General features: G+C 54.3%; 1 long non-coding RNA gene across 1 annotated transcript in view; it reads right to left on the bottom strand.

Moving 5' to 3' along the window:
• The window catches only part of LOC140116835 (uncharacterized), a 55953-nt gene extending 53915 nt beyond the window's left edge, over positions 1–2038 (bottom strand). The window contains exon 1 of the long non-coding RNA XR_011852986.1: positions 1951–2038. This is a non-coding gene — a long non-coding RNA (uncharacterized lncRNA). The remainder of the gene's footprint in view (positions 1–1950) is intronic.
• Positions 2039–24913: the final 22875 nt, after the last annotated feature.

Genomic DNA, 24913 nt, shown 5'->3' with positions numbered 1-24913 from the left:
GACTCGTCATCCTTTGTATGGAAAGGCATAACTGACAAGGGGGAGGGGCCAAGCTCATGGATAGGGAAAGATAGCGGATATTTCATCTTCTGGAGGTTGGGGAGAGTAATTGCAGTGATGGAGACTGGAAACACGATGGCGGCCACCACTACAATTATTACAGTCCCTACACTGCAGTCCTTCCTCAGAGACTATTTCTAAGCCCTGACCGTACCATCCACTTTTACACCAGTAAACCAGCAGTTTCTTTCCCACTTCTATGTCAAATCTTGTCAAATCTCCTCCAAATCCACATGCAAATAAGCTGAGACGAGTCACTTTTTCCCTGATATGACTCCTATTTAGAAGCTGGATCATTCTAGAAGCCCCTATTGTGAGCTCTATAGCAGCCTGATCCCCGCTTCTGGTGTCTCTCATACGCTTTGGGATTTTCGTTCTGTATTGTAAAGAAGTGGAGATTCAGGCGGAGCTGGAATGTGACGCTCCCCTCTGTTATCGGCCTCCGGCGTTCATGCCTCTCATGCTTATATCTAGGGAATTATACAGTTTATGTCTCTTTTTGATCAAAACAAAGCCTGAGAAAATCAGTGAAATGTTTGCAGATATCAGGTGCCTGTGGCCTCGGGGCTTGTGGCGTCCCAGACTCCGGTATGTGGAGGTGTAATTATCAGTGTAGACTTTATACCTGACAAGTATCTGCTGGATGAGAAATGATCTTATCAATTATCTGCAGAAAGTTATAATAACCGAGAAAAATGTACAAGAGAAAAAACGGCTTCACCCGAACCCAACGGGAGGCTCCTCTGCTCCGTACAGGGGTCCCGGCCCATCACTGGATTATCAGAATTATCTGGGCCCAGGGGAACACTTGAGGTTTCCCACCAGAGCCTCATAGACCTTTTGGGGGTCATTTGGGGCCCGATTCACGTTTTCCCGACGTGTTACCCGAATATTTCCGATTTGCACCAATTTCCCCTGAATTGCCCCGGGATTTTGGCGCACGCGATCGGATTGTGGCGCATCGGTGGCGGCATGCACACGACGGAAATCGGGGGGCGTGGCTGAACGAAAACCCGACAGATTCAGAAAAACCGCCGCATTTAAAAAACAAAAAGTGTTGCGGAGCTTGCACTTACCTTCACCAGGAATAGGCCGGTGAACTTGAGTGCATTTCAGCGGACTTCAGCGCAGCAGCGCCACCTGGTGGACGTCGGAGGAACTGCCTTAATAAATCCCGGCCGGACTCGAATCCAGTATGCTGTATGCATTTTATACTACATGGCGGCACACTATATGCATTTTATACTACATGGCGGTATGCTGTATGCATTTTATACTACATGGCGGCACGCTGTATGCATCTATACTACATGGGTGTAAGCTGTTTGCCTTTTATACTACATGGCGGCACGCTATATGCATTTTATACTACATGCCAGTATGCTGTATGCATTTTATACTACATGGCGGCACGCTGTATGCATCTATACTACATGGGTGTAAGCTGTTTGCCTTTTATACTACATGGCGGCACGCTATATGCATTTTATACTACATGCCAGTATGCTGTATGCATTTTATACTACATGGCGGCACGCTGTATGCATCTATACTACATGGGTGTAAGCTGTTTGCCTTTTATACTACATGGCGGCACGCTATATGCATTTTATACTACATGGCGGCACGCTATATGCATTTTATACTACATGGCGGCACGCTGTATGCATTTTATACTACATGGCGGCACGCTATATGCATTTTATACTACATGGCGGTACACTGTATGCATTTTTACTACATGGTGGTATGCTTTATGCATTTATACTACATGGCTGTACGCTCAGTGTCGGACTGGGGTACCTTGCACCTGCACATCATCTGCATTAAGATGTGCATTATGTGCAGCTGCCCTAATATTACCATTAAAACCACTATAAAAAGGCTTACCTTACTGTGGTGAGGTGCTGTATACCGACGCCACTGTGGTGAGGTGCTGTATACCGACGCCACACATGACCAGGGATATAACGAGCCGTGCACCTGTGTGAAATCACATGACCAGGGATATAATGAGCCTCGCACCTGTGATATCACATGACCAGGGATATAATGAGCCTCGCATCTGTGATATCACATGACCAGGGAACAGGAACTAAACCATGAAGTTTCCTATAAAATGACAGCAAACAGAGCAAAACTTTGAGAAATTACTAGAGAAAGTATATTGGAACATTGTATAACATTTCATTATCCCAAACAATTGCTAAAACTAGACAAACCCTTTAACCCCTACCCTTTTCCAAAGAAAGACAGATACCTGCACCATAATTATAAATTGAGTAGGTATTTTACTACAAAACACCAAACCTAACTGTGGAGTGATACCAGTGTGGTCGACATGGCACTCGCTGTGAAATGTAAGGCCCGTTCCCCACTTGCGAGTGTGATGCCATTACCCCGCATCACACTCAAAACGCATGCTGCGTCCCGGCCCGAATGCTGTAAACCGGAACTGAAATGACATGCTGGGGCAGATTTACTTACCCGGTCCATTCGCGATCCAGCGGCGCGTTCTCTGCGCTGGATTTGGGTCCGGCCGGGATTTATTAAGGTAGTTCCTCCGACGTCCACCAGGTGGCGCTGCTGCGCTGAAGAGCATCGGAACGCACTCAAGTTCACACGTCGGGAAAAGGCGAATGCACAAATACACACAGTTTATACAAGTATATTTCATGTATAAGGTGTACATTACACAGAAACTCACTCACTGTTTCTGGGGGAAGACTGTGATGTGGGAAATCTGCAGCTTTGCTACAGTGTGTTGCTGGCAGGGACCCTGTGGAGCCCACTGCTTTATCTCACCAGTGCCCTGCTCCTGTGACGGGCATTTGAGGTAGAAGCAAGGTGGGTGAGGACCTCGGGGTGCATTGGGTGCAGAGGCTGGCAGGAAGTCTCAGAAGTTTCCGGGTTTCAGCCCTGCCGCCACATAATAACTACTGTACCAGTTGTAGCAATGTTCCTGCACGGAAGGTGGGGGCCATTTGAGGATGGAGGGCCCTGGAATCTTCCATGCTCCTCTTTCCTAACCTCTGCTGACCTGCAGTTCCTCAAGAAGTCGCATGGTCCGCTGAGCACAGGAAGCATCTTGTTTCTGCTCAGGAGCTGTTTACAAGTACATGTGCTTCTCACACAAGCATTGAGATATCAGGAGGCGGGGCCCACCGGAGGATTCTCTGGTCCACCGCTGTGCCAGTCCGACACTGTGTACACTGTATCCATTTTATACTACATGGCGATACGCTGTATGCATTTTATAATACATGGCTGTAAGCTGTTTGCCTTTTATACTACATGGTGGCACGCTATATGCATTTTATACTACATGGTGGCACGCTATATGCATTTGATACTACATGGTGGCACACTATATGCATTTTATACTACATGGTGGCACGCTGTATGCATTTTATACTACATGGTGGCACACTATATGCATTTTATACTACATGGTGGCACACTATATGCATTTTATACTACATGGTGGCACACTATATGCATTTTATACTACATGGTGGCACGCTGTATGCATTTTATACTACATGGTGGCACGCTGTATGCATTTTATACTACATGGCGGTATGCTCTATGCATTTTGCATTGCTTTCTTTTCACACCAAACCCTGACACTCCCTGATGTATTACATATATGGGTGGGGGAGGGGCATTTCTCTATGGCTTGCCTCAGGCAGCAGACATGCTTGGTTCATTCCTGTATACAGGATAGTAGTAGTAGTAAAGTGCTGTGGCCATATATACAGGATAGGAGTAGTAGTACTGTGCTGTACTATATATACAGGATAAGAGTAGTAGTACTGTGCTGTACTATATATACAGGATAGGAGTAGTAGTACTGTGTTGTGCACATATATACAGGATAGGAGTAGTAGTACAGTGCTGTGCTCATATATACAGGATAGGAGTAGTAGTACTGTGCTGTGCTCATATATACAGGATAGGAGTAGTAGTACTGTGCTGTGCCCATATATACAAGATAGGAGTTGTAGCACTGTGCTGCATCCATATATACAGGATAGGAGTAGTAGTGCTGCGCTGTGCCCATATATACAGGATAGGAGTAGTAGTACTGTGCTGTACCCATATATACAGGATAGGCGTAGTAGTACTGTGCTGTACCCATATATACAGGATAGGAGGAGTAGTACTGTGCTGTGTCCATATATACAGGAAAGGAGTAGTAGTACTGTGCTGTGCCCATATAAACAGGATAGGAGCAGTAGTACTGTGCTGTACCCATATACAGGATAGGAGTAGTAGTACTGTGCTGTGCTCATATATGCAGGATAGGGGTAGTAGTACTGTGCCCATATATACAGGATAGGAGTAGTAGTACTGTGCTGTGCCCATGTATACAGGATAGGAGTAGTAGTACTGTGCCGTGCCCATATATACAGGATAGGAGTAGCAGTACTGTGCTGTGCTCATATATGCAGGATAGGGGTAGTAGTACTGTGCCCATATATGCAGGATAGGAGTAGTAGTACTGTGCTGTGCCCATGTATACAGGATAGGAGTAGCAGTACTGTGCTGTACCCATATGTACAGGATAGGAGTAGTAGTACTGTGCTGTGCCCATATAAACAGGATAGGAGCAGTAGTACTGTGCTGTACCCATATATACAGCATAGGAGTAGTAGTACTGTGCTGTGCTCATATATACAGGATAGGAGTAGTAGTACTGTGCTGTGCCCATATAAACAGGATAGGAGAAGTAGTACTGTGCTGTACCCATATATACAGGATAGGAGTAGTAGTACTGTGCTGTGCCCATATATACAGGATAGGAGTAGTAGTACTGTGCTGTGCCTATATATACAGGATAGGAGTAGTAGTACTGTGCTGTGCTCATATATACAGGATAGGGGTAGTAGTACTGTGCCCATATATACAGTATAGGAGTAGTAGTACTGTGCTGTACCCATATGTACAGGATAGGAGTAGTAGTACTGTGCCCATAAATACAGTATAGGAGTAGTAGTACTGTGCTGTGCCCATATATACAGTATAGGAGTAGTAGTACTGTGCTGTGCCCATATATATAGGATAGGAGTAGTAGTACTATGCTGTGCTCATATATACAGGATAGGAGTAGTAGTACTGTGCTGTGCCAATATACACAGGATAGAAGTAGTAGTACTGTGCTGTATCCATATATACAGGATAGGAGTAGTAGTACTGCGCTGTGCCAATATATACAGGATAGGAGTAGTAGTACTGTGCTGTGCCCATATATAAAGGATAGGAGTAGTAGTACTGTGCTGTGCTCATATATACAGGAAAGGAGTAGTAGTACTGTGCTGTACCATAAATACAGGATAGGAGTAGTAGTACTTTGCTGTACCCATATATACAGGATAGGGGTAGTAGTACTGCGCTGTGCCCATATATACAGGATAGGAGTAGTAGTACTGTGCTGTGCTCATATATACAGGATAGGAGTAGTAGTACTGTGCTGTGCTCATATATACAGGATAGGAGTAGTAGTACTGTGCTGTCTTTATATATACAGGATAGGAGCAGTAGTACAGTGCTGTGCCCATATACACAGGATAGGAGTAGTAGTACTGTGCTGTGCATATATATACATGATAGGAGTAGTAGTACTGTGCTGTGCTCATATATACACGATAGGAGCAGTAGTACTGTGCTGTACTCATATATACACGATAGGAGCAGTAGTACTGTGCTGTGCTCATATATACACGATAGGAGTAGTAGTACTGTGCTGTGCCCATATATACAGGATAGGAGTAGTAGTACTGTGCTGTGCCCATATACACAGGATAGGAGTAGTAGTACTGTGCCGTACCCATATATACAGGATAGGAGTAGTACTACTGTGCTGTGCCCATATATACAGGATAGGAGTAGTAGTACTGTGCTGTGCTCATATATACACGATAGGAGTAGTAGTACTGTGCTGTGCTCATATATACACGATAGGAGTAGTAGTACTGCGCTGTGCCCATATATACAGGATAGGAGTAGTAGTACTGTGCTATGACCATATATACAGGATAGGAGTAGTAGTACTGTGCTGTGTCTGTATATACAGGAAACGAGTAGTAGTACTGTGCCCATATATACAGGATAGGAGTAGTAGTACTGTGCTGTGCTCATATATACAGGATAGGGGTAGTAGTACTGCGCTGTGCCCATATATACAGGATAGGAGTAGTAGTACTGTGCTGCATCCATATATACAGGATAGGAGTAGTAGTACTGTGCTGTGCTCATATATAGACGATAGGAGCAGTAGTACTATGCTGTGCTCATATATACACGATAGGAGTAGTAGTACTGTGCTGTCTTTATATATAAATACTACTTTAGGATATATTTATAACCAGCAGTATCTTCTCTATAACGTATGTGATTCTTTCTTACATAACTATATGTAAATAATAAATTGTTTATGATTTATTTTACAATACAAAGGGTTAACAGACATTTATAAGGACAATAAATCTGCAGGATGAATCGGGGTTTCTGGCAGTTTTCTACATATATTCAGCATTGGATCTAATTTCTAGAAAGGAGAAAGCGGCCAATTCTGCTCCCACTTGCACTGGAAATCATTCAGCTTCAGTCCCTCTCCTCCAGGAGTTTCCATTTTTTCTATCTTTAAAAGACAGAATTTATCTTCTCCGGTATCGACCTGAGGGGAGACAGAGGGACAGGACTCAGCACATGGAGAGGGAGACAGAGGGACAGGACTCAGCACATGGAGGGGAGACAAAGGGACAGGACTCAGCACATGGAGAGGAGACAGAGGGACAGGACTCAGCACATGGAGGGGAGACAAAGGGACAGGACTCAGCACATGGAGGAGGAGACAGAGGGACAGGACTCAGCACATGGAGGGGGAGACAGAGGGACAGGACTCAGCACATGGAGGGGAGACAGAGGGACAGGACTCAGCACATGGAGGGGAGACAGAGGGACAGGACTCAGCACATGGAGAGGAGACAGAGGGACAGGACTCAGCACATGGAGAGGAGACAGAGGGACAGGACTCAGCACATGGAGGGGAGACAGAGGGACAGGACTCAGCGCATAGAGGGGGAGACAGAGGGACAGGACTCAGCACATGGAGGAGAGACAGAGAGACAGGACTAAGCACATGGAGAGGAGACAGAGGGACAGGACTCAGCACATGGAGAGGAGACAGAGGGACAGGAGTCAGCACATGGAGGGGGAGACAGAGGGACAGGACTCAGCACATGGAGAGGAGACAGAGGGACAGGACTCAGCACATGGAGAGGAGACAGAGGGACAGGACTCAGCACATGGAGGGGAGACAGAGGGACAGGACTCAGCACATGGAGGGGAGACAGAGGGACAGGACTCATCACATGGAGAGGAGACAGAGGGACAGGACTCAGCACATGGAGGGGAGACAGAGGGACAGGACTCAGCACATGGAGAGGAGACAGAGGGACAGGACTCAGCACATGGAGGGGAGACAGAGGGACAGGACTCAGCACATGGAGAGGAGAGAGAGGGACAGGACTCATCACATGGAGGGGAGACAGAGGGACAGGACTCAGCACATGGAGGGGAGACAGAGGGACAGGACTCATCACATGGAGAGGAGACAGAGGGACAGGACTCAGCACATGGAGGGGAGACAGAGGGACAGGACTCAGCACATGGAGAGGAGACAGAGGGACAGGACTCAGCACATGGAGGGGAGACAGAGGGATAGGACTCAGCACATGGAGGGGAGACAGAGGGACAGGACTCAGCACATGGAGGGGAGACAGAGGGACAGGACTCAGCACATGGAGAGGACACAGAGGGACAGGACTCAGCACATGGAGAGGAGACAGAGGGACAGGACTCAGCACATGGAGAGGAGACAGAGGGACAGGACTCAGCACATGGAGGGGGAGACAGAGGGACAGGACTCAGCACATGGAGAGGAGACAGAGGGACAGGACTCAGCACATGGAGAGGAGACAGAGGGACAGGACTCAGCACATGGAGAGGAGACAGAGGGACAGGAATCAGCACATGGAGGGGAGACAGAGTGATAGGACTCTGCACATGGAGAGGAGACAGAGGGATAGGACTCAGCACATGGAGGGGAGACAGAGGGACAGGACTCAGCACATGGAGGGGAGACAGAGGGACAGGACTCAGCACATGGAGAGGACACAGAGGGACAGGACTCAGCACATGGAGAGGAGACAGAGGGACAGGACTCAGCACATGGAGAGGAGACAGAGGGACAGGACTCAGCACATGGAGGGGGAGACAGAGGGACAGGACTCAGCACATGGAGAGGAGACAGAGGGACAGGACTCAGCACATGTTGAGGAGACAGAGGGACAGGACTCAGCACATGGAGAGAAGACAGAGGGACAGGACTCAGCACATGGAGAGGAGACAGAGGGAAAGGACTCAACACATGGAGAGGAGACAGAGGGACAGGACTCAGCACATGGAGGGGAGACAGAGGGACATGACTCAGCACATGGAGGGGAGACAGAGGGACAGGACTCATCACATGGAGAGGAGACAGAGGGACAGGACTCAGCACATGGAGGGGAGACAGAGGGACAGGACTCAGCACATGGAGAGGAGACAGAGGGACAGGACTCAGCACATGGAGGGGAGACAGAGGGACAGGACTCAGCACATGGAGGGGAGACAGAGGGACAGGACTCAGCACATGGAGGGGAGACAGAGGGACAGGACTCAGCACATGGAGGGGAGACAGAGGGACAGGACTCATCACATGGAGAGGAGACAGAGGGACAGGACTCAGCACATGGAGGGGAGACAGAGGGACAGGACTCAGCACATGGAGAGGAGACAGAGGGACAGGACGCAGCACATGGAGGGGAGACAGAGGGACAGGACTCAGCACATGGAGAGGAGACAGAGGGACAGGACTCAGCACATGGAAGGGAGACAGAGTGACAGGACTCTGCACATGGAGAGGAGACAGAGGGATAGGACTCAGCACATGGAGGGGAGACAGAGGGACAGGACTCAGCACATGGAGGGGAGACAGAGGGACAGGACTCAGCACATGGAGAGGACACAGAGGGACAGGACTCAGCACATGGAGAGGAGACAGAGGGACAGGACTCAGCACATGGAGAGGAGACAGAGGGACAGGACTCAGCACATGGAGGGGGAGACAGAGGGACAGGACTCAGCACATGGAGAGGAGACAGAGGGACAGGACTCAGCACATGGAGAGGAGACAGAGGGACAGGACTCAGCACATGGAGAGGAGACAGAGGGACAGGACTCAGCACATGGAGGGGAGACAGAGTGACAGGACTCTGCACATGGAGAGGAGACAGAGGGATAGGACTCAGCACATGGAGGGGAGACAGAGGGACAGGACTCAACACATGGAGGGGAGACAGAGGGACAGGACTCAGCACATGGAGAGGACACAGAGGGACAGGACTCAGCACATGGAGAGGAGACAGAGGGACAGGACTCAGCACATGGAGGGGGAGACAGAGGGACAGGACTCAGCACATGGAGAGGAGACAGAGGGACAGGACTCAGCACATGGAGAGGAGACAGAGGGACAGGACTCAGCACATGGAGAGGAGACAGAGGGACAGGACTCAGCACATGGAGAGGAGACAGAGGGAAAGGACTCAACACATGGAGAGGAGACAGACGGACAGGACTCAGCACATGGAGGGGAGACAGAGGGACAGGACTCAGCACATGGAGGGGAGACAGAGGGACAGGACTCATCACATGGAGAGGAGACAGAGGGACAGGACTCAGCACATGGAGGGAAGACAGAGGGACAGGACTCAGCACATGGAGGGGAGACAGAGGGACAGGACTCAGCACATGGAGGGGAGACAGAGGGACAGGACTCAGCACATGGAGGGGAGACAGAGGGACAGGACTCAGCACATGGAGGGGAGACAGAGGGACAGGACTCATCAAATGGAGAGGAGACAGAGGGACAGGACTCAGCACATGGAGGGGAGACAGAGGGACAGGACTCAGCACATGGAGAGGAGACAGAGGGACAGGACTCAGCACATGGAGGGGAGACAGAGGGACAGGACTCAGCACATGGAGGGGAGACAGAGGGACAGGACTCATCACATGGAGGGGAGACAGAGGGACAGGACTCAGCACATGGAGAGGAGACAGAGGGACAGGACTCATCACATGGAGAGGAGACAGAGGGACAGGACTCAGCACATGGAGGGGAGACAGAGGGACAGGACTCAGCACATGGAGAGGAGACAGAGGGACAGGACTCAGCACATGGAGGGGAGACAGAGTGACAGGACTCTGCACATGGAGAGGAGACAGAGGGATAGGACTCAGCACATGGAGGGGAGACAGAGGGACAGGACTCAGCACATGGAGGGGAGACAGAGGGACAGGACTCAGCACATGGAGAGGACACAGAGGGACAGGACTCAGCACATGGAGAGGAGACAGAGGGACAGGACTCAGCACATGGAGAGGAGACAGAGGGACAGGACTCAGCACATGGAGGGGGAGACAGAGGGACAGGACTCAGCACATGGAGGGGAGACAGAGGGACAGGACTCAGCACATGGAGAGGAGACAGAGGGGCAGGACTCAGCACATGGAGAGGAGACAGAGGGACAGGACTCAGCACATGGAGGGGAGACAGAGTGACAGGACTCTGCACATGGAGAGGAGACAGAGGGATAGGACTGAGCACATGGAGGGGAGACAGAGGGACAGGACTCAGCACATGGAGGGGAGACAGAGGGACAGGACTCAGCACATGGAGAGGACACAGAGGGACAGGACTCAGCACATGGAGAGGAGACAGAGGGACAGGACTCAGCACATGGAGAGGAGACAGAGGGACAGGACTCAGCACATGGAGGGGGAGACAGAGGGACAGGACTCAGCACATGGAGAGGAGACAGAGGGACAGGACTCAGCACATGGAGAGGAGACAGAGGGACAGGACTCAGCACATGGAGAGGAGACAGAGGGACAGGACTCAGCACATGGAGAGGAGACAGAGGGAAAGGACTCAACACATGGAGAGGAGACAGAGGGACAGGACTCAGCACATGGAGGGGAGACAGAGGGACAGGACTCAGCACATGGAGGGGAGACAGAGGGACAGGACTCATCACATGGAGAGGAGACAGAGGGACAGGACTCAGCACATGGAGGGAAGACAGAGGGACAGGACTCAGCACATGGAGGGGAGACAGAGGGACAGGACTCAGCACATGGAGGGGAGACAGAGGGACAGGACTCAGCACATGGAGGGGAGACAGAGGGACAGGACTCATCACATGGAGAGGAGACAGAGGGACAGGACTCAGCACATGGAGGGGAGACAGAGGGACAGGACTCAGCACATGGAGAGGAGACAGAGGGACAGGACTCAGCACATGAAGGGGAGACAGAGGGACAGGACTCAGCACATGGAGGGGAGACAGAGGGACAGGACTCATCACATGGAGGGGAGACAGAGGGACAGGACTCAGCACATGGAGGGGAGACAGAGGGACAGGACTCATCACATGGAGAGGAGACAGAGGGACAGGACTCAGCACATGGAGAGGAGACAGAGGGATAGGACTCAGCACATGGAGGGGAGACAGAGGGACAGGACTCAGCACATGGAGGGGAGACAGAGGGACAGGACTCAGCACATGGAGAGGACACAGAGGGACAGGACTCAGCACATGGAGAGGAGACAGAGGGACAGGACTCAGCACATGGAGAGGAGACAGAGGGACAGGACTCAGCACATGGAGGGGGAGACAGAGGGACAGGACTCAGCACATGGAGGGGAGACAGAGGGACAGGACTCAGCACATGGAGAGGAGACAGAGGGGCAGGACTCAGCACATGGAGAGGAGACAGAGGGACAGGACTCAGCACATGGAGGGGAGACAGAGTGACAGGACTCTGCACATGGAGAGGAGACAGAGGGATAGGACTCAGCACATGGAGGGGAGACAGAGGGACAGGACTCAGCACATGGAGGGGAGACAGAGGGACAGGACTCAGCACATGGAGAGGACACAGAGGGACAGGACTCAGCACATGGAGAGGAGACAGAGGGACAGGACTCAGCACATGGAGAGGAGACAGAGGGACAGGACTCAGCACATGGAGGGGGAGACAGAGGGACAGGACTCAGCACATGGAGAGGAGACAGAGGGACAGGACTCAGCACATGGAGAGGAGACAGAGGGACAGGACTCAGCACATGGAGGGGAGACAGAGGGACAGGACTCAGCACATGGAGAGGAGACAGAGGGACAGGACTCAGCACATGGAGAGGAGACAGAGGGACAGGACTCAGCACATGGAGGGGAGACAGAGGGACAGGACTCATCACATGGAGAGGAGACAGAGGGACAGGACTCAGCACATGGAGAGGAGACAGAGGGACAGGACTCAGCACATGGAGAGGAGACAGAGGGACAGGACTCAGCACCTGGAGAGGAGACAGAGGGACAGGACTCAGCACATGGAGGGGAGACAGAGGGACAGGACTCATCACATGGAGAGGAGACAGAGGGACAGGACTCAGCACATGGAGGGGAGACAGAGGGACAGGACTCAGCACATGGAGGGGAGACAGAGGGACAGGACTCAGCACATGGAGGGGAGACAGAGGTACAGGACTCAGCACATGGAGAGGAGACAGAGGGACAGGACTCAGCACATGGAGGGGAGACAGAGGGACAGGACTCAGCACATGGAGAGGAGACAGAGGGGCAGGACACAGCACATGGAGAGGAGACAGAGGGACAGGACTCAGCACATGGAGAGGAGACAGAGGGACAGGACTCAGCACATGGAGGGGAGACAGAGGGACAGGACTCAGCACATGGATAGGAGACAGAGGGACAGGACTCAGCACATGGAGAGGAGACAGAGGGACAGGACTCAGCACATGGAGAGGAGACAGAGGGACAGGACTCAGCACATGGAGAGGAGACAGAGGGACAGGACTCAGCACATGGGAAGGAGACAGAGGGACAGGACTCAGCACATGGAGAGGAGACAGAGGGACAGGACTCAGCACATGGAGGAGACAGAGGGACAGGACTCAGCACATGGAGAGGAGACAGAGGGACAGGACTCAGCACATGGAGAGGAGACAGAGGGACAGGACTCAGCACATGGAGGGGAGACAGAGGGACAGGACTCAGCACATGGAGAGGAAACAGAGGGAGAGGACTCAGCACATGGAGGGGGAGACAGAGGGATAGGACTCAGCACATGGAGAGGAGACAGAGGGACAGGACTCAGCACATGGAGAGGAGACAGAGGGACAGGACTCGGCACATAGTGAGGAGACAGAGGTACAGGACTCGGCACATGGAGAGGAGACAGAGGGACAGGACTCAGCACATGGAGGGGAGACAGAGGGACAGGACTCAGCACATGGAGGGGAGACAGAGGGACAGGACTCAGCACATGGAGAGGAGACAGAGGGACAGGACTCAGCACATGGAGAGGAAACAGAGGGACAGGACTCAGAACATGGAGGGGGAGACAGAGGGATAGGACTCAGCACATGGAGAGGAGACAGAGGGACAGGACTCAGCACATGGAGAGGAGACAGAGGGATAGGACTCAGTACATGGAGAGGAGACAGAGGGACAGGGCTCAGCACATGGAGGGGAGACAGAGGGACAGGACTCAGCACATGGAGAGGAGACAGAGGGACAGGACTCAGCACATGGACGGGAGACAGAGGGACAGGACTCAGCACATGGAGGGGAGACAAAGGGACAGGACTCAGCACATGGAGAGGAGACAGAGGGACAGGACTCAGCACATGGATTGGAGACATAGGGACAGGACTCGGCACATGGGAAGGAGACAGAGGGACAGGAATCAGCACATGGAGAGGAGACAGAGGGACAGGACTCAGCACATGGAGGGGAGGCAGAGAGACAGGACTCAGCACATGGAGAGGAGACAGAGGGACAGGACTCAGCACATGGAGAGGAGACAGAGGGACAGGACTCAGCACATGGAGAGGAGACAGAGGGACAGGACTCAGCACATGGAGAGGAAACAGAGGGACAGGACTCAGCACATGGAGGGGGAGACAGAGGGATAGGACTCAGCACATGGAGAGGAGACAGAGGGACAGGATTCAGCACATGGAGGGGAGACAGAGGGATAGGACTCAGCACATGGAGAGGGGACAGAGGGACAGGACTCAGCACATGGAGGGGAGACAGAGGGACAGGACTCAGCACATGGAGAGGAGACAGAGGGACAGGACTCGGCACATAGTGAGGAGACAGAGGGACAGGACTCGGCACATGGAGAGGAGACAGAGGGACAGGACTCAGCACATGGAGGGGAGACAGAGGGACAGGACTCAGCACATGGAGGGGATACAGAGGGACAGGACTCAGCACATGGAGACAGAGGCACAGGACTCAGCACATGGAGAGGAAACAGAGGGACAGGACTCAGCACATGGAGGGGGAGACAGAGAGATAGGACTCAGCACATGGAGAGGAGACAGAGGGACAGGACTCAGCACATGGAGAGGAGACAGAGGGATAGGACTCAGCACATGGAGAGGAGACAGAGGGACAGGACTCAGGACATGGAGGGGAGACAGAGGGACAGGACTCAGCACATGGAGGGGAGACAGAGGGACAGGACTCAGCACATGGAGAGGAAACAGAGGGACAGGACTCAGCACATGGAGGGGGAGACAGAGGGATAGGACTCAGCACATGGAGAGGAGACAGAGGGACAGGACTCAGCACATGGAGAGGAGACAGAGGGATAGGACTCAGCACATGGAGAGGGGACAGAGGGACAGGACTCAGCACATGGAGATGAGACAGAGGGACAGGACTCAGCACATGGAGGGAAGACAGAGGGACAGGACTCAGCACATGGAGAGGAGACAGAGGGACAGGACTCGGCACATAGTGAGGAGACAGAGGGACAGGACTCGGCACATGGAGAGGAGACAGAGGGACAGGACTCAGCACATGGAGGGGAGACAGAGGGACAGGACTCAGCACATGGAGGGGAGACAGAGGGACAGGACTCAGCACATGGAGAGGAGACAGAGGGACAGGACTCAGCACATGGAGAGGAGACAGAGGGACAGGACTCGGCACATGGGAAGGAGACAGAGGGACAGGAATCAGCACATGGAGAGGAGACAGAGGGACAGGACTCAGCACATGGAGGGGAGGCAGAGAGACAGGACTCAGCACATGGAGAGGAGACAGAGGGACAGGACTCAGCACATGGAGAGGAGACAGAGGGACGGGACTCAGTACATGGAGAGGAGACAGAGGGACAGGACTCAGCACATGGAGGGGAGACAGAGGGACAGGACTCAGCACTTGGAGAGGAGACAGAGGGACAGGACTCAGCACATGGAGGAGAGACAGAGGGACAGGACTCAGCACATGGAGAGGAGACAGAGGGACAGGACTCAGCACATGGAGAGGAGACAGAGGTACAGGACTCAGCGCATGGAGAGGAGACAGAGGGACAGGACTCAGCGCATGGAGAGGAGACAGAGGGACAGTACTCAGCACATGGAGAGGAGACAGAGGGACAGGACTCAGCGCATGGAGGGGAGACAGAGGGACAGGACTCAGCACATGGAGAGGAGACAGAGGGACAGGACTCAGCACATGGAGAGGAGACAGAGGGACAGGACTCAGCACATGGAGGAGAGACAGAGGGACAGGACTCAGCACATGGAGGGGAGACAGAGGGACAGGACTCAGCACATGGAGAGGAAACAGAGGGACAGGACTCAGCACATGGAGGGGGAGACAGAGGGATAGGACTCAGCACATGGAGAGGAGACAGAGGGACAGGACTCAGCACATGGAGAGGAGACAGAGGGATAGGACTCAGCACATGGAGAGGGGACAGAGGGACAGGACTCAGCACATGGAGATGAGACAGAGGGACAGGACTCAGCACATGGAGGGAAGACAGAGGGACAGGACTCAGCACATGGAGAGGAGACAGAGGGACAGGACTCGGCACATAGTGAGGAGACAGAGGGACAGGACTCGGCACATGGAGAGGAGACAGAGGGACAGGACTCAGCACATGGAGGGGAGACAGAGGGACAGGACTCAGCACATGGAGGGGAGACAGAGGGACAGGACTCAGCACATGGAGAGGAGACAGAGGGACAGGACTCAGCACATGGAGAGGAGACAGAGGGACAGGACTCGGCACATGGGAAGGAGACAGAGGGACAGGAATCAGCACATGGAGAGGAGACAGAGGGACAGGACTCAGCACATGGAGGGGAGGCAGAGAGACAGGACTCAGCACATGGAGAGGAGACAGAGGGACAGGACTCAGCACATGGAGAGGAGACAGAGGGACAGGACTCAGTACATGGAGAGGAGACAGAGGGACAGGACTCAGCACATGGAGGGGAGACAGAGGGACAGGACTCAGCACTTGGAGAGGAGACAGAGGGACAGGACTCAGCACATGGAGGAGAGACAGAGGGACAGGACTCAGCACATGGAGAGGAGACAGAGGGACAGGACTCAGCACATGGAGAGGAGACAGAGGTACAGGACTCAGCGCATGGAGAGGAGACAGAGGGACAGGACTCAGCGCATGGAGAGGAGACAGAGGGACAGTACTCAGCACATGGAGAGGAGACAGAGGGACAGGACTCAGCGCATGGAGGGGAGACAGAGGGACAGGACTCAGCACATGGAGAGGAGACAGAGGGACAGGACTCAGCACATGGAGAGGAGACAGAGGGACAGGACTCAGCACATGGAGGAGAGACAGAGGGACAGGACTCAGCACATGGAGAGGAGACAGAGGGACAGGACTCAGCACATGGAGAGGAGACAGAGGGACAGGACTCAGCGCATGGAGAGGAGACAGAGGGACAGGACTCAGCACATGGAGAGGAGACAGAGGGACAGTACTCAGCACATGGAGAGGAGACAGAGGGACAGGACTCAGCGCATGGAGGGGAGACAGAGGGACAGGACTCAGCACATGGAGAGGGAGACAAAGGGACAGGACTTAGCACATGGAGGGGGAGACAGAGGGACAGGACTCAGCACATGGAGAGGAGACTGAGGGACAGGACTCAGCACATGGAGGGGGAGACAGAGGGACAGGACTCAGCACATGGAGGGGGAGACATAGGGACAGGACTCAGCACATGAAGAGGAGACAGAGGGACAGGACTCAGCACATGGAGGGGGAGACAGAGGGACAGGACTCAGCACATGGAGAGGAGACAGAGGGACAGGACTCAGCACATGGAGAGGAGACAGAGGGACAGGACTCAGCACATGGAGGGGAGACAGAGGGACAGGACTCAGAACATGGAGAGGAGACAGAGGGACAGGACTCAGCACATGGAGGGGAGAAAGAGGGACAGGACTCAGCACATGGAGAGGAGACAGAGGGACAGGACTCAGCACATGGAGGGGAGACACAGGGACAGGACTCAGCACATGGAGAGGAGACAGAGGGACAGGACTCAGCACATGGAGGAGACAGAGGGACAGGCCTCAGCACATGGAGGGGAGGCAGAGAGACAGGACTCAGCACATGGAGAGGAGACAGAGGGACAGGACTCAGCACATGGAGAGGAGACAGAGGGACAGGACTCAGCACATGGAGAGGAGACAGAGGGACAGGACTCAGCACATGGAGAGGGAGACAGTTGGACAGGACTCAGCACATGGAGAGGAGACAGAGGGACAGGACTCAGCACATGGAGGGAACACAGAGGGACAGGACTCAGCACATGGAGGAGACAGAGGGACAGGCCTCAGCACATGGAGCGGAGGCAGAGAGACAGGACTCAGCACATGGAGAGGAGACAGAGGGACAGGTCTCAGCACATGGAGAGGAGACAGAGGGACAGGACTCAGCACATGGAGAGGAGAAAGAGGGACAGGACTCAGCACATAGAGAGGAGACAGAGGGACAGGACTAAGCACATGGATGGGAGACAGAGGGACAGGACTCAGCACATGGAGAGGAGACAGAGGGACAGGACTCAGCACATGGAGAGGAGACAGAGGAACAGGACTCAGCACATGGAGGGGAGACAGAGGGACAGGACTCAGCACATGGATAGGAGACAGAGGGACAGGACTCAGCACATGGAGAGGAGACAGAGGGACAGGACTCAGCACATGGAGAGGAGACAGAGGGACAGGACTCAGCACATGGAGAGGAGACAGAGGGACAGGACTCAGCACATGGGAAGGAGACAGAGGGACAGGACTCAGCACATAGAGAGGAGACAGAGGGACAGGACTCAGCACATAGAGAGGAGACAGAGGGACAGGACTCAGCACATGGAGGAGACAGAGGGACAGGACTCAGCACATGGAGAGGAGACAGAGGGACAGGACTCAGCACATGGAGAGGAGACAGAGGGACAGGACTCAGCACATGGAGGAGAGACAGAGGGACAGGACTCAGCACATGGAGAGGAAACAGAGGGACAGGACTCAGCACATGGAGGGGGAGACAGAGGGATAGGACTCAGCACATGGAGAGGAGACAGAGGGACAGGACTCAGCACATGGAGAGGGGACAGAGGGACAGGACTCAGCACATGGAGGGGAGACAGAGGGACAGGACTCAGCACATGGAGGGGAGACAGAGGGACAGGACTCAGCACATGGAGAGGAGACAGAGGGACAGGACTCGGCACATAGTGAGGAGACAGAGGGACAGGACTCGGCACATGGAGAGGAGACAGAGGGACAGGACTCAGCACATGGAGGGGAGACAGAGGGACAGGACTCAGCACATGGAGGGGAGACAGAGGGACAGGACTCAGCACATGGAGAGGAGACAGAGGGACAGGACTCAGCACATGGAGAGGAAACAGAGGGACAGGACTCAGCACATGGAGGGGGAGACAGAGGGACAGGACTCAGCACATGGAGAGGAGACAGAGGGACAGGACTCAGCACATGGAGAGGAGACAGAGGGATAGGACTCAGCACATGGAGAGGAGACAGAGGGACAGGGCTCAGCACATGGAGGGGAGACAGAGGGACAGGACTCAGCACATGGAGAGGAGACAGAGGGACAGGACTCAGCACATGGACGGGAGACAGAGGGACAGGACTCAGCACATGGAGGGGAGACAAAGGGACAGGACTCAGCACATGGAGAGGAGACAGAGGGACAGGACTCAGCACATGGAGAGGAGACAGAGGGAGAGGACTCAGCACATGGAGGGGAGACAGAGGGACAGGACTCAGCACATGGAGGAGACAGAGGGACAGGACTCAGCACATGGAGAGGAGACAGAGGGATAGGACTCAGCACATGGAGAGGAGACAGAGGGGCAGGACTCAGCACATGGAGGAGACAGAGGGACAGGACTCAGCACATGGAGAGGAGACAGAGGGACAGGACTCAGCACATGGAGGGGAGACAGAGGGACAGGACTCAGCACATGGAGGGGAGACAGAGGGACAGGACTCAGCACATGGAGACAGAGGGACAGGACTCAGCACATGGAGACAGAGGGACAGGACTCAGCACATGGAGAGGAAACAGAGGGACAGGACTCAGCACATGGAGGGGGAGACAGAGGGATAGGACTCAGCACATGGAGAGGAAACAGAGGGACAGGACTCAGCACATGGAGGGGGAGACAGAGGGATAGGACTCAGCACATGGAGAGGAGACAGAGGGACAGGACTCAGCACATGGAGAGGAGACAGAGGGATAGGACTCAGCACATGGAGAGGGGACAGAGGGACAGGACTCAGCACATGGAGATGAGACAGAGGGACAGGACTCAGCACATGGAGGGAAGACAGAGGGACAGGACTCAGCACATGGAGAGGAGACAGAGGGACAGGACTCGGCACATAGTGAGGAGACAGAGGGACAGGACTCGGCACATGGAGAGGAGACAGAGGGACAGGACTCAGCACATGGAGGGGAGACAGAGGGACAGGACTCAGCACATGGAGGGGAGACAGAGGGACAGGACTCAGCACATGGAGAGGAGACAGAGGGACAGGACTCAGCACATGGAGAGGAGACAGAGGGACAGGACTCGGCACATGGGAAGGAGACAGAGGGACAGGAATCAGCACATGGAGAGGAGACAGAGGGACAGGACTCAGCACATGGAGGGGAGGCAGAGAGACAGGACTCAGCACATGGAGAGGAGACAGAGGGACAGGACTCAGCACATGGAGAGGAGACAGAGGGACAGGACTCAGTACATGGAGAGGAGACAGAGGGACAGGACTCAGCACATGGAGGGGAGACAGAGGGACAGGACTCAGCACTTGGAGAGGAGACAGAGGGACAGGACTCAGCACATGGAGAGGAGACAGAGGGACAGGACTCAGCACATGGAGGAGAGACAGAGGGACAGGACTCAGCACATGAAGAGGAGACAGAGGGACAGTACTCAGCACATGGAGAGGAGACAGAGGGACAGGACTCAGCGCATGGAGAGGAGACAGAGGGACAGGACTCAGCACATGGAGAGGAGACAGAGGGACAGTACTCAGCACATGGAGAGGAGACAGAGGGACAGGACTCAGCGCATGGAGGGGAGACAGAGGGACAGGACTCAGCACATGGAGAGGGAGACAAAGGGACAGGACTTAGCACATGGAGGGGGAGACAGAGGGACAGGACTCAGCACATGGAGGGGGGACAGAGGGACAGGACTCAGCACATGGAGGGGAGACAGAGGGACAGGACTCAGCACATGGAGAGGAGACTGAGGGACAGGACTCAGCACATGGAGGGGGAGACAGAGGGACAGGACTCAGCACATGGAGGGGGAGACATAGGGACAGGACTCAGCACATGAAGAGGAGACAGAGGGACAGGACTCAGCTCATGGAGGGGGAGACAGAGGGACAGGACTCAGCACATGGAGAGGAGACAGAGGGACAGGACTCAGCACATGGAGAGGAGACAGAGGGACAGGACTCAGCACATGGAGGGGAGACAGAGGGACAGGACTCAGAACATGGAGAGGAGACAGAGGGACAGGACTCAGCACATGGAGGGGAGAAAGAGGGACAGGACTCAGCACATGGAGAGGAGACAGAGGGACAGGACTCAGCACATGGAGGGGAGACAGAGGGACAGGACTCAGCACATGGAGAGGAGACAGAGGGACAGGACTCAGCACATGGAGGAGACAGAGGGACAGGCCTCAGCACATGGAGGGGAGACAGAGGGACATGACTCAGCACATGGAGAGGAGACAGAGGGACAGGACTCAGCACATGGAGAGGAGACAGAGGGACAGGACTCAGCACATGGAGAGGAGACAGAGGGACAGGACTCAGCACATGGAGAGGAGACAGAGGGACAGGACTCAGCACATGGAGAGGAGACAGAGGGACAGGACTCAGCACATGGAGAGGAGACAGAGGGACAGGACTCAGCACATGGAGAGGAGACAGAGGGACAGGACTCAGCACATGGAGAGGGAGACAGTTGGACAGGACTCAGCACATGGAGAGGAGACAGAGGGACAGGACTCAGCACATGGAGGGAACACAGAGGGACAGGACTCAGCACATGGAGGAGACAGAGGGACAGGCCTCAGCACATGGAGGGGAGGCAGAGGGACAGGACTCAGCACATGGAGAGGAGACAGAGGGACAGGTCTCAGCACATGGAGAGGAGACAGAGGGACAGGACTCAGCACATGGAGAGGAGAAAGAGGGACAGGACTCAGCACATAGAGAGGAGACAGAGGGACAGGACTAAGCACATGGATGGGAGACAGAGGGACAGGACTCAGCACATGGAGAGGAGACAGAGGGACAGGACTCAGCACATGGAGAGGAGACAGAGGAACAGGACTCAGCACATGGAGGGGAGACAGAGGGACAGGACTCAGCACATGGATAGGAGACAGAGGGACAGGACTCAGCACATGGAGAGGAGACAGAGGGACAGGACTCAGCACATGGAGAGGAGACAGAGGGACAGGACTCAGCACATGGAGAGGAGACAGAGGGACAGGACTCAGCACATGGGAAGGAGACAGAGGGACAGGACTCAGCACATAGAGAGGAGACAGAGGGACAGGACTCAGCACATGGAGGAGACAGAGGGACAGGACTCAGCACATGGAGAGGAGACAGAGGGACAGGACTCAGCACATGGAGAGGAGACAGAGGGACAGGACTCAGCACATGGAGGAGAGACAGAGGGACAGGACTCAGCACATGGAGAGGAAACAGAGGGACAGGACTCAGCACATGGAGGGGGAGACAGAGGGATAGGACTCAGCACATGGAGAGGAGACAGAGGGACAGGACTCAGCACATGGAGAGGGGACAGAGGGACAGGACTCAGCACATGGAGGGGAGACAGAGGGACAGGACTCAGCACATGGAGGGGAGACAGTGGGACAGGACTCAGCACATGGAGAGGAGACAGAGGGACAGGACTCGGCACATAGTGAGGAGACAGAGGGACAGGACTCGGCACATGGAGAGGAGACAGAGGGACAGGACTCAGCACATGGAGGGGAGACAGAGGGACAGGACTCAGCACATGGAGGGGAGACAGAGGGACAGGACTCAGCACATGGAGAGGAGACAGAGGGACAGGACTCAGCACATGGAGAGGAAACAGAGGGACAGGACTCAGCACATGGAGGGGGAGACAGAGGGACAGGACTCAGCACATGGAGAGGAGACAGAGGGACAGGACTCAGCACATGGAGAGGAGACAGAGGGATAGGACTCAGCACATGGAGAGGAGACAGAGGGACAGGGCTCAGCACATGGAGGGGAGACAGAGGGACAGGACTCAGCACATGGAGGGGAGACAAAGGGACAGGACTCAGCACATGGAGAGGAGACAGAGGGACAGGACTCAGCACATGGAGAGGAGACAGAGGGAGAGGACTCAGCACATGGAGGGGAGACAGAGGGACAGGACTCAGCACATGGAGGAGACAGAGGGACAGGACTCAGCACATGGAGAGGAGACAGAGGGATAGGACTCAGCACATGGAGAGGAGACAGAGGGGCAGGACTCAGCACATGGAGGAGACAGAGGGACAGGACTCAGCACATGGAGAGGAGACAGAGGGACAGGACTCAGCACATGGAGGGGAGACAGAGGGACAGGACTCAGCACATGGAGAGGAGACAGAGGGACAGGACTCAGCACATGGAGAGGAGACAGAGGGACAGGACTCAGCACATGGAGAGGAAACAGAGGGACAGGACTCAGCACATGGAGGGGGAGACAGAGGGATAGGACTCAGCACATGGAGAGGAGACAGAGGGACAGGACTCAGCACATGGAGAGGAGACAGAGGGATAGGACTCAGCACATGGAGAGGGGACAGAGGGACAGGACTCAGCACATGGAGGGGAGACAGAGGGACAGGACTCAGCACATGGAGAGGAGACAGAGGGACAGGACTCGGCACATGGGAAGGAGACAGAGGGACAGGAATCAGCACATGGAGAGGAGACAGAGGGACAGGACTCAGCACATGGAGAGGAGACAGAGGGACAGGACTCGGCACATGGGAAGGAGACAGAGGGACAGGAATCAGCACATGGAGAGGAGACAGAGGGACAGGACTCAGCACATGGAGGGGAGGCAGAGAGACAGGACTCAGCACATGGAGAGGAGACAGAGGGACAGGACTCAGCACATGGAGAGGAGACAGAGGGACAGGACTCAGCACATGGAGGGGAGACAGAGGGACAGGACTCAGCACATGGAGAGGAGACAGAGGGACAGGACTCAGTACATGGAGAGGAGACAGAGGGACAGGACTCAGCACATGGAGAGGAGACAGAGGGACAGGACTCAGCACATGGAGAGGAGACAGAGGGACAGGACTCAGCACATGGAGGGGAGACAGAGGGACAGGACTCAGCACATGGAGAGGAGACAGAGGGACAGGACTCAGCACATGGAGAGGAGACAGAGGGACAGGACTCAGCACATGGAGGGGGAGACAGAGGGACAGGACTCAGCACATGGAGAGGAGACAGAGGGACAGGACTCAGCACATGGAGAGGAGACAGAGGGACAGGACTCAGCTCATGGAGGGGAGACAGAGGGACAGGACTCAGCACATGGAGAGGAGACAGAGGGACAGGACTCAGCACATGGAGAGGAGACAGAGGGACAGGACTCAGCACATGGAGGGGGAGACAGAGGGACAGGACTCAGCACATGGAGAGGAGACAGAGGGACAGGACTCAGCACATGGAGAGGAGACAGAGGGACAGGACTCAGTACATGGAGAGGAGACAGAGGGACAGGACTCAGCACATGGAGAGGAGACAGAGGGACAGGACTCAGCACATGGAGGGGAGACAGAGGGACAGGACTCAGCACATGGAGAGGAGACAGAGGGACAGGACTCAGCACATGGAGGGGAGACAGAGGGACAGGACTCAGCACATGGAGAGGAGACAGAGAGACAGGACTCAGCACATGGAGAGGAGACAGAGAGATAGGACTCAGCACATGGAGAGGAGACAGAGGGACAGGACTCAGCACATGGAGGGGAGACAGAGGGACAGGACTCAGCACATGGAGAGGAGACAGAGAGACAGGACTCAGCACATGGAGAGGAGACAGAGAGATAGGACTCAGCACATGGAGAGGAGACAGAGGGATAGGACTCAGCACATGGAGGGGAGACAGAGGGACAGGACTCAGCACATGGAGGGGAGACAGAGGGATAGGACTCAGCACATGGAGGAGACAGAGGGGCAGGACTCAGCACATGGAGGGGAGACAGAGGGACAGGACTCAGCACATGGAGGGGAGACAGAGGGATAGGACTCAGCACATGGAGAGGAGACAGAGGGACAGG

This window comes from Engystomops pustulosus, chromosome 2 (assembly GCF_040894005.1).
Source record: "Engystomops pustulosus chromosome 2, aEngPut4.maternal, whole genome shotgun sequence".
Classification (NCBI taxonomy): domain Eukaryota; kingdom Metazoa; phylum Chordata; class Amphibia; order Anura; family Leptodactylidae; genus Engystomops; species Engystomops pustulosus.
This window is presented reverse-complemented; position numbering and strand designations above follow the sequence as displayed.